At 43.5% G+C, this 15,416-nt stretch overlaps 1 long non-coding RNA gene and 1 pseudogene across 1 annotated transcript; both read right to left on the reverse strand.

The window, feature by feature from the left end:
- Nucleotides 1–5,925: 5,925 nt before the first annotated feature.
- Nucleotides 5,926–6,761, reverse strand: LOC124659413. Its single transcript, XR_006989571.1, has 2 exons — nt 6,703–6,761; nt 5,926–6,279 (listed from the first exon to the last, which is right to left on the reverse strand). It is a non-coding gene; the product is annotated as an uncharacterized LOC124659413 (long non-coding RNA).
- A 103-nt stretch (nt 6,762–6,864) lies between these two features.
- LOC124659411 lies at nt 6,865–14,344 on the reverse strand (annotated as a pseudogene).
- Nucleotides 14,345–15,416: the final 1,072 nt, after the last annotated feature.

Raw genomic sequence — 15,416 nt, forward strand, 5'->3', positions numbered from 1 at the left:
GGATGAGATTGATCATGTAATAGTCATAAGATTGTTAGGGCATAGCGCCTAGTATCCGTTGTTGGTACTTTTATGATATTGTTGCAACTTGTTATGCTTAATGCTTGTCACTAGGGCCCGAGTGCCATGATCTCAGATCTGAACATGTTATTTATTCATGATGATATTCATTGTTTTATGATCTTACCTGCAAGTTGTATACACATATTGCTGTCCGGAACCCGAGGCCCCAAAGTGACAGAAATTGGGACAACCGGAGGGGAAGGTTGTGATATGAGGATCACATGTGTTCACGGAGTGTTAATGCTTTGCTCCGGTGCTCTATTAAAAGGAGTACCTTAATTACCGATAGATTCCCTAGAGGCCCGGCTGCCACCGGCTGGTAGGACGAAGATGTTGTGCAAGTTTCTCATTGCGAGCACGTACGACTATATATGGAACACATGCCTATAATTGTTTAGTACTTGGATACTTGTTTTATTACTATCCGCAAATGCCCTGCCTTGATTGTTACATGAGTTCTCTTATCCATGCAGCGCCCGTTCATCCATCCATGTGCCTACAGTATTTTAATCCTGCTGTTTACTATAATCACTACTGCTGTCTTTGTTACACTGCTGCTGATATTTCACTACTGCTACTGCTATTAAACTGTTGCTACTGATAAACTCTTGCGAGCAAGTCTGTTTCCAGGTGCAGCTGAATTGACAACTCCGCTGTTAAGGCTTACAAATATTCTTTGGCTCCCCTTGTGTCGAATCAATAAATTGGGTTTTACTTCCCTCGAAGACTGTTGCGATCCCCTATACTTGTGGGTCATCACTCGTCCCTGTCGGTTCTGGCTGTGGAGGTCAAGGGACTGGGCCAGGGCCTGCCTGCTGCCACTCCGTTCAGGCTGGACCCTCTGCTTCGCAGCCGCTCCCTGTCCCGGTGGCCCGTGCCCACCCTCCGGCCGTGGTTTCACTGAGTGGGGGAGGTCGGCCTGTCCCGGTGCTCGTGCCAAGCCCCGAGAGAAATCTCTGATCTGTGCCTTGCCGGATCTGGCGGTGACGACGCTCTTTGTGTCGTTCTTCCTCTTTGGAGGCACCGTCTTGGAGCTTCGCACGCGTCGGACAGTTGTGTCTCGCGTCTTCTCGCCGGCCCTTGGCTCGTCTCCTTCTGGGCCAGGCTGCTGTCATGGTGGCCCGGGCTAAGCTACCTTGACGTCCTGGGGTGGCCTTGGCTTGCGCTGCCCTTCGACCATGGGGTCGGCACAAGGTGTCGTCGCCACAATCTCGGCTATCTAACGCCCTTCGCCTGTGCTTGGTCTCGGCGGCACAACGCCCTCAGTGCAGGGCGATGACCGGTGTGATGTTTGCAAGGTGGGGGTATGCTTTGGATGTTCTGCGCAAGAAATCTGTAAGGCGATGACACTTGTGGAAGGGTATGTACGGTATCAGCTATCTCTGTCAGGCTGGGACATAATATGTCCCATATGTGAGATTGCCTCATAGACCTTCTCTTCAGAAAAAGGAGCTGTTAAAACCCTATTTTCATCAGATGGAATTTGCGGAATGTCATGCACCACCTCCTCTACTAAAGAAATATTACTTGGAGTCGGTGCCCCAAATAATTTTTTACAGAATTCCGTGATATAGACCTTGAGATTATCCTCCCCAACAATAGTTCCTTCTTGTTGCTCCAATTGGAATTTTTTTTCCGATGCTTACCATTTGCAATCAAATACCATTACCATTACCTGCAGTGTCGTGAGATGATTGGGGTACTATCTGTCTCCAAGATGGAGATGATTTGAGATGCCAGTGAAAAATCATGCACGGTATGAGCAATCCTTGTCAGGCTGGGACACTCGGTGAGCCGAATCTGATGTCCATCCAGGACACAACAACAACCTCGAACAGTCTTGATTCGTAAATGCACCAAATTAGTACTCCCTCTGGTTCATATTAGTTGATGCTAATATAGATGTGTCTAGACACATTTTGGTTGTAGGTACATCCATTTTAACACCAAGTAATATGGATCGGAGGAGGTACAACTGATGAAGATTTCAACCTTTCATCTCGTTGTCATTCATGATTTCTTCAATTTAATATGACAAACTAGCAACAGATTTATTGCAAGCAGGTATACATGCCTCTACAAGTGTTCAGGCAAATGCTGCCTTGACTTTTATATCATGCTAAAGACATGCAAGTATCCGAATGAACAGGAGGGCACCAATGAAAGAAACCACGATTACAATTTACAAGTACAATCTGTTTGGCTAAAAAAAGGTGAAAATAACAGGACCTCCAAACATTTCACTGGAGTTATAACTCATTTAGTTATAGAAAACACAGCTGGGTTGTATGTCTTTCGTATCTAAGCAGAGATAAGAAGACATACAGAATGTAACAATGAAGCCATGCACTTTAGTAGCGATCCAAATGAAGAAGCAGAAACTGTGCATGGGTAGCACCCAAAGATCCCCAAGGCCTCGTTCGGCACACATGAATTTATGTCTTTTGTATCTAAGCAGAGATAAGAAAACATACAGAATGTAACAATGAAGCCATGCACTTTGGTAGCGATCTAATTCAAGAAGCAGAAACTATGCACGGGTTGCCACTAAGAGCATCCCCACCGGGAGCCACCAAAGACCCCCAAGGCCTCGTTCGGCACACATGAATTTATGGGATTAGAATGTTTTGTTTCCTTAGGACATTACGAGATCTCTCCAAATGGCGGCTTAACCCTTCGGCAAGCCAGGTTTCTATAGGTTTGAAAGAGTTTGGCTTCAATTATTCCTGCAAAACCTGGCGTTACACGTGTGAATCAAACCCTAAGCAGTCCTCCCGTTTTCTCCCTCCAAATGGCGGCTTAACCCTTCGGCAAGCCAGGTTTCTATCGATTCCCAACCCAGGGCAAAAACGCCCAGCCTAACTGGAGACGGAGCCCGGAGCTGGTCTTACCCGTGCAAAGCTAGTTGAACCAATAGCAAGGCCCGATCCCTGATTGAACAACATGTTTTCACCTAAAACACTAGGCATAATACACTCTAATCCCTCCGTGCCGAACAAGGCCCAAAGGGGATCCGGGTGTTCTGGCCTAAAATCGTCTCCCACGGGCACCCCCAAGCTGTGCTGCGCCCGTAGGGCCCCGATAATTCTACCGGCACTCCCGTGCCGGCCCTGTAGCAAGGGGATCGAACGGGGGGCGCCAGGAACGTTCGGCATGCGCTAAACGCCATGTAGGGCCGTCCTGGCAACAACGCAACCCTCCTCATTCGCCCTCTTTCTCTCCAGGCCTTGCGGCGGTACTCTACTCCCTTCGCCGCTTCCAAATCACCGTCCCCGCCATCCATGATTCGACGTGCCAGAAACTCCGCGGGTTGTGAGAGCTACAGGACCGAGTGCCCATCATGTCGCCGGCTGTTGGACCGCTACATCGCTTATGCGGACCGCCGCAACAACCCTTTGTGGCTGGATTGTTGCCACTGACGCTGCTGGAAGGATGTCGAGCTGGAATGACGGGGAGACCTCCAGGGAGTCTTGGCGCGGCGTGTGAGTCCTCCATCCCCTCCAACCTCTCCCCTACACTGGCGGTGTGCTTTAGGTTTAGCGTTTGGGCAAGCCTTGTCAATTTAGCAATTATTTAAGGATTGTCTTCAAAGCTTAGAGTTATGCCTATCTTGGCCGATGTGTAGTACCCCCAGCTGGACTACACGCCGAAAACGATCGCCGACCCAGCGTGGTCCGGCATTGCCGATCCCGAATCAGCCCCGCGGTGCCGTATGTATGACATCATTTCTATGTATGTTCGAAGAAAACAAGAAGTGTGCTACATTGTCTCGATTTAGTAAGAGATGAATTTCTCAGATTTATACATAATTCCTATTTGTAGGATTGTATCAACTGTGGGTTTGTGTACTGGGGTGATCCTCAATAATCTTTGCCATGCCAACATGCATTAACCTCTTTGCGGGGCATCTATGAGGCAAAGGTTCTCAAAATCACGAGAAAATTCAAAATGTTGAGCTGACGAATAATTTAATTGAAGAAAAGAGCAAGGTGGAAGAAAAATACACCTGTGATATGAATCACTAGATGGATGCTGCTGAGAAGCGTGCGTTGGAGCAAAATATGGCAAGATTAGAAAAGAATTGTAAGAACGATTTTGAAAGTGAGTTGCACAAGATGGAAAAGGAGAGGAATTCGCTGCTAGAGGAGAAGAAGATATGGAAGGATAAAAATAAAAAAACTAAAGGGGGAGAAAAAGAAGTTGAAATACACCTTCTATGATGTTCTAAAGGATAGTGATGCAGACAAGGATAAGTTAACGAAGATCAATCAAATTTGTGATGAGCCAGATTTGTATTTTGGACGTATGTACTAGAAAAACAATTAGTTGTACTCCCTCCGCTGGGCCTTGATCTCGTCGTGCCAACAATCAGTCTCCAGCGCGGGTGGAATGTTGATCCTGTTGACGGTCATCTTCCAGCCGCCGTTTCTCGGCAGGCGCATGTACAAAGGCACAGGGTAACGCGCCACGTAGAACGCGCGTGCCTCGGTGATGGTGAGACTGCAGCGCCCGAATCCATTTGCGGCGATGTTGTGGCGTATGCTCGACATGGCTGAGATGTGGGAGGAGTGCGCGAATGGCGTGGAGTCGCCGAGAAGGCCGGTTCGTCTTTTATACAGTGGTGGCATGCGAAGCGGTTTGTGACGGTTGGTCGCAATTAACTCTAGCGTGGATGACCACACGGCCATGCGCGAAGCGACGCCAGCTGCGCGGCTCGATGAGAAAGCTACGCGGCCATTACACCGCTTGATTGGAGGTAGGTGACAGCGTAAAACCTCGCGTGCTTCTGTGTGGCTGTCGAGGTTGTCCCGCCACTGGCAACACGGCTTTTGGTTACATCCAGCGCCTGAGCAGTATCCTGTGTGTAGCGGGGATTGGTTAGGACGCCGGACACCATATTAGCCTGGGTCGGATGGAAAAGAACATTGAAGCGCATGCCTGGATGTCAGATTTAGAGACGTTTTAGGTTTTACGGAACACGGCTATAGATGCTCTTAAACCATGGTATTTGGATCACACAAAATCGGAGTGTACGAAGTTTACAAAATGTAGGACAAACTGAGGCGAGACAAAAAAAAGTACCACGCGTCGGAGGCAGCCTGAACGGAGACCGCCGCCGCTGGATCTGCCGGCATTTCTTCTCCATCCGGCCAGCCAAGGAAGGCATCAAACCGGCCACGGCGCGAGAGCAGGTGTGCGGACCCGATGGAGGAAGTGGCGGAGGAACTCGTGGGTCGGAGGCGTACGCAGCGGCTGGAGATCTGAGTGGGGTTGGCGCGCGAGTTGTGGATTTGTCGGCGCCCTGCCCTGTTTCGTGGCGCGAAACAGAGCAGCTGCTCAATGTTGCGCTATTCCCTTTGCCAGGTGCCAGAATCTGTGGCGAGGACACGATGGGGCATGGTGGCGAGTCGCTGTTCGTTTTCCACCCCCATTTGAGTTCGTCGGACCTGCCGGCAACCGGCATGTGGACTCTATGGATGACGACGGGAAGGACAACCGGCGTGTGCAACTGGCGAACTCAAGATCGCTCTGTAAGTTTCTTCTTCCTTCCACAACATACAAATGGGTTTCTGAAGGTTGATGATATTTTTGCAGAAAATGAATGACGAGTATACATATTTTGAGATTCAGTTTCCAGTTTGTTATATAGCATATATGTTCTTTTTCTTGAATGGTGTTCTGTTCTGTCAGGCTCGTACACTAGATGTGGTAGAATAAGGCTAATGCCCGAGCCACTACAACAGTCTGATTCGGGCATGCTCATTTTCTGTTCCCCTACCCAATGCACAAAACACCAGTACACATTCAAAGAGATAATGTACCACCAGATCATCACAAGGAAGTGCCATGCTCTATAAATGCTGAGCGAGTGTTGCATGTATCTTACTCATCAGGACGGGAAAGATGGATGCCACAGATATTACAAATTGTTTGGTTACAAAAGGATCAAACTAACAGAGCCCCAGGACATTACAAATTGTTTGATTACAATCATCACGTTGACATTCATGCTTTCTTTCAATCGAACAAACTATGGTAGAAATTATATCCCTCCAGTTTGCAAGCAAAAATCATAATTCCACTTCTCGTGATGGTCCTCCTTCAACTCAATGAATCTAATTCATCCTGAACGAAACCTTGCAATGTAATTCATGCCCTAAATTTTGCAGCCTGCTGTGGGTATAACCTGTCTAGGTCACGGTCCTAGTAAATAAGCTGCAAAACGAATAATAACAATAATTTTATCAACTTGGGTTCTAGTTCATATGAATGATAAGCTGTATACGTAAGGCAAATGTTACATTCAGATGGTTCCAAGTGTGATACACTGGCCAGTACTGCAAACAAATCCCTAGGTTACTATGTTTATCATTCCATTAGTGGCTATAACCAGTAGATGTACTCTAGAAACCAAAGAAATCATCTTTTTCTACCACTATATTTTGCAAAACGAGGTGTTGTTTAACAAAAGGAAAATGTCAAGGCAAAGTATATGAATATGTAGACATTTCTGCATGAAAGAACCCTCTGTAAAAAATGTATGAAATAATAAATTCTAATATATAAGAAAAGGGGAAGAGTACGTAAAAATAAAATAAGATTAGTACTACAGAGAGCCAGCTTTGGTAGGACACATACCTTTTCGTTTATGTGAGCCAGCTTCATCATGTTCTCCTCTAATTCACGCCTGGAGTAATAAATACAACAACATGACCCACCTGGCTGGATCTAGGCCCTTCTGGCCCAGCGCTGAGAGCACGACCTGCTCGACAGGCGGCATGCCCATGCATCTTCGAGGAGAGGAATGTTGGCGACCTGAAACCGGAGTGAAGGGCTCGAATTCGTCAGACACATCGACAGGCACGAGTGTCGCGTCTCCCTTTTTTGGCCTGCACGCAGCAGTTGCAGCTGGCATGGGAGCCTTGGGGGCCGTCATCTGGCTGACGGTGACAGCCAGGGCGTTGATGTGCGGTATACACTGTCTAGTTCAACCACCTCTAGGGAATGGCCTGCAAAGTAAATAATGAAACTTCTTTGATTAGCCGGCACTGCAAAGGAATTCCCAGGTTACTATTTCGATCGTTACAATGTTAGTTGCTATTATCACTAGATGTACTCTAGAAACCAGGAAATTCGTCCATGAAAGTGAAGTGGTGTTTAACAAAAGGAAAATTTAAAGACAAAGAAGATGAATATGTAGACATTTCTGCATGAAAGAACCCTCTGTAAGAAATGCAAGACAGAGTAAATTCTAATATAAGAAAAGGAGAGAGAGTACGTAAAATAAAATAAGATTAGGACACGTACCTTTTCTTTTATGTGAGCCAGCTTCTTCATGTTTTCCTCTAATCTGCACCACTGCTTTAGGTTAGGGCAATAACAAATAACTAGTGTTTGGATGTTGGTGAGTTGTTCCATGCCCTCAGGCAACTGATTTAATTCAGGGCAGCCAGTAATGTTTAGTATCTTGAGACGGGTGAGTTGATGTATGCTTTCCGGCAAAGAACACAAGACAGCACAGTGCATCAGGACAAGATCTTTGAGGGAGGTTAATTCTCCTAACCAGTGCGGCAGCGATGCCATATTGCTGCAACCCAACAGACGTAGTTCTTCGAGTTGCCACTTGTTCTTGTTTAGCCATTTTGGCAGCTCTTCAAAGTCTTGGTCTTCTAGGTGTACAGTCTCTAGAGAGGAGAGACGCCGGATGACCTCTGGTGAGCCGGTCAGATCGACTGAGCTTTTAATATGCAAATCGGTGAGGCAAGGGAAGTGCTGAAGCAACCTCCACCGATGCGAGAGGTATGTTGCAGTTTTTAGCGACAGCCTAGTAGGAGAAAAAGAGGAGGTGGCACACTCTTCCCATGATGATAGCACATTATCACTGTTTGATATCACCCAGTTGGTAGATTTAGGAGGAAGTGGTACAATCCTTAACATGGGGCAATCATGAATTTCCAACCGTTCAAGCATGTGCTGCTCGCCACTGGAGTGTGACGTGGTCCACTCTTCCAGGTTTGCCATGCCACTGAGATATAGATACAATAAGTTTGGCAGTTGGTCCAGTACTAGCCATGCTGGAAAGCTGGCACCGTTGTAACCACATATCTTCAACCACACTAATGTGCTTGGTGGCATCAGATTTTCCATCAAAATTTTGTCATCCACAAATCTCTCGGCATCTCGAGTCCACTTCAGTCTCAGGTCCTTAAGTTTTTGCTTCCCCATCAAATTAATACATTGTGCCTCTTTTATGGACTTCACATTTTCAAGTTCAGTCAACTTGAGCATCACACTATCCATGTCTTGTAGGAGAACGAGGTTGCTACTAGAGTGACCATCATCACCATGTTGGACCCTAAAGTGTGGTAAATACGTCACACTGCTACCAACCTTGGGGCCTTTGGAGATTCCCCGACAATTATTTATATCAAGAAGCTTTAAACTATCCATTGTACGTATACTACTTTCTGGTAGCTCACTAAGAGAAGTGCATCTTGAAAGGTTCAATGTATGCAACTTTCTTAGGTTGCAAATACTTTCAGGTACACTATGAATATAAAAATTATCAGACAAATCCAAATGCTCCAGATTGGAAAGGTTACTGCATATAAAGTTGATGAGACCGCTCATGATATCTGCCTTCTTTTTATATTGGGGATTAAAAAAACTATCCACGGTATCTTGAGGCTTAATGTTCAGCCCAGACACATTCAAATACCGGAGATTGGAAAGACCAACCAACGGGTCATCTAGACAATCAGTTACACAACAGTTTGATAGATCAAGATGCACCAAATATTTTAGACTCCCAAATGACCTCGGCAATTTTGCCTTACTCCCAGACAAATTCAAATACCGGAGATGGGAAAGACCAACCAACAGGTCATCTAGACAATCAGTTACACAACAGTTTGATAGATCAAGATGCACCAAATATTTTAGACTCCCAAATGATCTCGGCAATTTTGGCTTACTCTGAAAATAACTGTCATTTGAAGATAGGTTCAAATACTCAAGTTTTGATAGGTTGCCTAGAGATTCCGGTAGCTCTCCAATATTTGTGCAGTAAGATAAATTCAAATATTCCAGTTGTGTGAGGTTTCCCAAGAATTTTGATATACCTCTAAGAGACACGCAATTTGAAAAATCTAGATGAACTAATTCTTTTAGCCTCCCAAATGATTCTGGCAAGTTTTCAATTCCTGAACAACCGGACAAATCAAGATATGCCAGACCTTCAATTTCTCCAATTAACTCTGGTAGTGCTAAGATTGCAGGGGATCCATGAAGGCTAAGGTACATTAGCTTTGAGAGCCTGGTGATACTATTGGGAATGGTTACATATTGGACTCTAGGAGCAGTAAGATACCTCAGTTGCTTCAATGCACCAATAGAATCTGGCAACTTATGTATGGAGCACTCACTTAAGTCCAAGACACGCAGTGACTTAGCAGATGAAAATGCATCATCATGAAGTTCAATTTTGTCACAGTTCATAAAACGGAGTGCCCTTATCTTTGATGACTCCAAGCCCAATGGCTTACTACAATCGTCAAGCAAAGCATAACGGTAGCAGTCTCCTTCAATATTGCCGCCTTTACCAACGAATTTAATTTCATCATACATGACTAATCTTGCTAAATCGTGTACCAGATCATGCATGGTCAACAATGTAGTATCTTCATCATACAGTTTCATAGTCTGCAAGAAAATCATTTTGGAGCGTCAGGTTTTGAAGCTTCTTACATTTAAGACAATTTGTGAATTAAATTCATTATTGAATAGTAAGTTCTACTTGTGCTTCTCTGCTGTTTCCCAAGTCTAGGTTTTGTCCCTAAACTGTAAACTATAAAACTAGATAATTACGTTCTTAAGTGTCACGACTATATACAATTCATTTCTCGGACAAGTGCAAAGCAGTTTTGGATGACGTGATGGTGTTTTTCAATGCATCGCAGTAAATTGACATCATATTGAAGAAATAAGATAGTTCCAAATATATGAGAACTCTAGCAAAACCAAAGAATGGAAAGTAATCATACGATAAAACAGGTCTACAAAACTCACAAATCATTTATGTAAACTAGAGAAAAAATCATCTATGATAAATCAGAATTTGTAGAAAGGTATGAAGGCATAAAAAAGCTACACAAAGGTTTATATGTTAGATTCCTTTCCCTTTTCCCCCTTACTTTGCCTTTATTTTATTTTCGAGTTTCCCAAAAAATTCAGTTTTTCGTGCTAGTTAGGCTTGTGTGCAGAAACCTTTGCCGTGTCACCGTGAAAGAAATTTACATAGTTTGGATAATTAAGATTCAAATTATAATATCTATTATTTTATTAGGGCGGACAAGAGTTAATCAACAAAAAATTACTTTCCCTTGTAATATTATACTGGATCAAGCCACTATGTTTTGACTATAGTTTAAAATCCCAGACCAGACTTCTGGTCAGACCGGAATAAACCAGAACTGGTGACCTTGTGGTTTCTTAAGCTCTACATATTGTTCCTCCATTTGTCCAGGGAAAACCTAAGTGCTCGTTTGGATAGAGAGTTTTGGCAATAGTTTTTTAGGAAAACTTGTTTTGGAAATAATTTCCGGAAATGGAAAATCAGGTTTGTAAAGTTTGTTTAGCAACAATTGGGGTAGCCTGAACTGCGTTTTCAGAAAAACAATGAATATCCGTTTTTCCCATAACTCTAATTCCATGGGTTGTGAAAGCCAAATTTTCCTTATGTGTGTTTTGAATGGCGCAGCCAAAAGGAGATTTTGTTAGTTATACGGTTGCCCTGGATTAAGGTAAACCAGTTTTGTTAAAACATTGTATCCAGACAAGGCCTAAGTGGCATATCACGATTTACAATCCTAACTTATAACAGGGACCAGTGTGTAAGTGTGGCAGTATGCAGGTGTCGGTTTGATGTACGATCTAGTCTCAAATGCTAAATAATCCTAGTGGCATATAAAATGTGGATTCTGGAATTTCATATATAAACCAATATAATTGGATTACTAGTCCCGCAAAATTGCAACATTCTAAACCGAACCTTCTTTGAAGAAGGGCATGCACTATAATCTTGAACTTTTTGTTATGCGGTTTTCGGTATAATGTCATGTTTACGCTTGATAGTAAAAATATCATTCGTACAAAATTAAAAATAATAGAGTTGTTCTATTGCAAGGAATGTACGTATTTTTCACGACCGAGGACTAGGCGTTGATTGCTAAGGAATGTGAGGATTTATCGTAAATTGCTCAAGTTAGCATTACCTCTGTTGCTTTTTTTATTTTTCGGCATCGATAGGGTCATCTGAGAAAATATTTCCCATTACCTCTTTAGTCATATGTTTGTAAAAATACAATATAGTAATTTTTGTGGTAAATTTAGCTGTAACATTTCCACATCGAAAATCATATAACCTGGTGGATATTTACACTTAATATTTTAGAAGAACAAAGTGTTTAACTTCTTGAACCAAGTAATCATATAGTGACAATAAGCACAAGGACCCAGCTCTATAAGTGATGAGACTGTCTATGCAAATTTATATGTTACATATATGGGTGCAAATTGACTTCAGACCCCAGGGTGGACATTTCCTACAACAGGACATTACCTTTTTCTACTAGCCATCACTACATTTGTTACTATATGCTTGCGTAGCATCACAACTATTCAAAGAAAATAACACAATTGTTCAATCGCATAAGGTATGCATAAACTCACCGATGGTGACTTCGAATGTTCAAGGAAAGAGAGTCCCAAAAGTTGATTAATATATCTCTTAGCAAGCAGACAAGTAGAGAAACCAAGAGACACCCATTGGTGAATAAGATCACCTTTAATTATCTTGTGACCTTTTGGAAATATTGCACAATAGGCAAAGCAAAGCTTCAAATATGAAGGCATAACACTATAGGTCAACTTCAAAGACGCAAGAACTTGCGTAGAAGATGTATCTTTCAAAGTAGATACATTCCATATATCACTGCCTCTCATTGATTCCCATTCACCAATCTTCATAGATCGCAGCATGTATCCAAGTGCTTTAGCTGCTAAAGCCACACCAGCACACTTCATTGCAATGACCTTCCCTATCTCCTCTAATTGTTCTTTATCGCGTCTAGATTCAAATGCACTATTTTGCTTTATTATAGACCAACAGATATCATCAGTCAATGGTGCTAATTTGTATGGTTTGATGGTAGAGATGTTTTTTGCAATGTTGTCATCGCGTGTGGTTACAATACTAACCACATTACCACCCTTCCCAACACTTAGCATAACCTTGAGTCTTTCCAGATGAAATTCCTCACCCTCCCATAGGTCATCTAAAACAATTAGAATCTTCTTATTGGCGATGAGCTTTTGAAGTGATTTATGTATCATCTCAACTTCAGTGTAGTCACTTTCCGTCTCTTTTTCGATAGTTGTGTTATGATAGAGTTCCCGATTTTCTTCAAATCAAATGTTTGGGACACATAGACCCACACCTGAGAGTATTCTTTGAACAGGGTATTATTGTAAATCATTTTGGCCAAGGTTGTCTTGCCAATGCCTCCAATGCCATATATAGGAAGGATTGTGATCTCTTCGTCATGCTCTCGGATAAAGAGGCCAAAATTTCCTCTTTCTCCTCGGTTCTTCCAATAATTTGTGTCTCCAAGGTTGACGATGTTTCCCGTATGTCGGTTGCGTGTGGCTCATTGACGTTAGTCCCTTCATTTAATTTGAATTTGTTGTGTTGATCTGTTATCACCTCCAGATCTTCTCTCATTTTCTCCATCTTATTGGCCATTGTAATCTTGGGAACAATTGTAATACAAGGGATCATAATTGCCAAATATTTTTTGAAGGATAACTGCAAGAAATTTGATTTTCTTACTCAGTACAGTGTGAAATCACAAGTAATGCAATATGATAGTACAAATACAAGTATAGCAGATGTCATAGAGGTACGAAGTTCGGCAAAAACATGAATAGACGCGCCTTCTAAAGAGACATGTCATATATCCTATAATTCCTATTGGTTCTCCCTTCGTTTATAATTAGTCTGCGTTCTACGTTTAGTTAATATAAAACTTTGTAAAGTTTGACTACGTATTTAGAAAAAAAAATCAACATCCCTATATAGAAGTTACAGTTTTTGAATTGTCACAAACTATATATTCATAATTTATGTAAAGAACGGTAGAACACAAACAGAGGGTGTACAAAATTGTAAGAAATCCAGATTCAGAATGCGGGATTCTTACTTATAGAGGTCATATCTCCAAATGGAGAATACTCTCGAAACTTTGTATTTAGACAATAGGGATCGTAAGAGGACTTATATTTTATATGATTGTATCCATGACGATGTCTATATTCATGATGATCGAGTTGAATGAAAAACATAAAACCCTAAACCTCTGCCGTGACAGAGAAATTTTCTCTGCAGCGGCAGAGAAACGGCCGTATCCTAGCGCTTGACGCGTGTAGAACTTTAGTCCCGATTGCATAGTCTCGGTTGTGCAACTGAAACGAAAGACCGTTACCGACTGGGACTGATGTCTGTTTTTTCTACTAGTGTGTCATACCCTATAACTCCTGTTAGTGCCCCTCCGTTTATTATTAATCCGCATTCTAGGTTTAGTCAAAGTCAAACTTTTTAAAGTTCAACTAAATATTTAGGAAAAAATATCAACATTTCAATATAAAAGTTACAGTTTTCAAATTTTCATAAATTATATTTTTCATAATATATGTATTTGATATTACAGTTGTTGATATTTTTTTCTAATAATTATTGTTAAACTTGATAGTGTTTGACTTAAAAGAAGGCTAGAAATCAAACTACATAAAAACAGAGGGAGAACAAAATTGTAAGAAATCCAGATTCAGAATGCGAAAGGTTTAACAAAATTTAAGAAAACGGTATGTCATATGTAATTAACTCGTCGCAGATATTGATAACAGATTGCAGAGAACGGGCTACCTTCTGAGCAGACGGTTTAGAGATCGCTTCAGTGTCAGCCTCGAACTCATCAATCATGTCGGAGATGGCATACATGGCGTCCTTAAGCCGCTTCAGCCACAGAAGCGTCGGTTCGTCGGTGATGGACCGCCTCTCGGCGACCTTGAGCACCGCCTTGACGGACTCCAGAGCCATTTTCATCTTCCTCAGCTCCTTCTCGAAGTTCTTCTGCATCATGATCTGACCTCCAATTGCCGAACCAATCTGGTCGGCCACCACCTTGAGGATGGCTGCGGCAAGCAAGCCGCCGAGCGCCGCCATGGCCGCCGCAGCTCGCGCTCAAGACTGGGGAGCGATGGGACCTCAATGGATTTATCGTGCGGTATATTTTGTGGGATCAATTCTGCCGTGGAGCTAGGTTGTGATCTTCTAGTACGTATTTATCTTTCCAATGGGCTCTGTTTCGCATGCGTGTCCAGTTTGGCTTGGACCCGTGTGAAAGGCATCGACAAGACTGCAGCGCGATTGAGAACCAGCACCACCGTCCATTGACACGTTGATTCGCTTGGAGTCAAGATCGCGAAATGAGAGAAGGAGGAAATAGCCAGGAAATTTCCTACACAAGAAGCGGGCCAAGTAGCCAGCTGGAGTACTGTGCATCAAAGCCCCCGTGCGGACTCTTCTCGTTTCCTATTCGCAAGTCGGACACACTCGCGACAGCAACGGCGTGGACACGATTTGCCTAGAAGCTCGAAGAAGAATGCTGGGACCTTGATGGATATTAGTTGAATTACACTGATTTTTTCTCAAAAAGGATCGTGTGGTTTTGGTTGTTTTCTGGGACCTTGGTTCTCTTTATTTCAACGACAACGCGTACTGTAACTTTGGTTTCTAAACTTAACGGTTGTTTTAGAGTCTTGCACAAGGTGGTGTTGATGCGAGGGTAATCTCTACGGTTAAAATGCGCCATCGTGCTTCTCCGCGGCTATATATAGTCCATAGACACGGAATTCCCCCGGCCGGCTTCAGAAGTTGGCAAAGCCATGCAAGAGAAGCCATTTGGACTCACTTCCGGGTGCAAAAGTCTCCGGGCACAACCCATCCCACTGAACGCGGGATACTACTGCTCTACAGGATCGGGCCGTAGCCGTCCGTGATGATGACCCGGGATTCTGGGCAGCGCCTACGCCCTGTCGCTCTACTGGTCACGTCACAGTCGACAACGACCAGGGGACAGGATGGAGGAGAAGCCCGGGGCCCCCAGCGCCTTGGGAAGATGCGGAGCAGCCGGACCCGGTGGGAGCGGAAGAGTAGCATCTAGGGGCATCTCTAGGGCACTCTGTGTACCGTTGGGACCATATATAAGGCCTAGTAGCGCCCCGAAGGAGGGCGA

Source organism: Lolium rigidum, chromosome 6 (assembly GCF_022539505.1).
Source record: "Lolium rigidum isolate FL_2022 chromosome 6, APGP_CSIRO_Lrig_0.1, whole genome shotgun sequence".
Taxonomy (NCBI): domain Eukaryota; kingdom Viridiplantae; phylum Streptophyta; class Magnoliopsida; order Poales; family Poaceae; genus Lolium; species Lolium rigidum.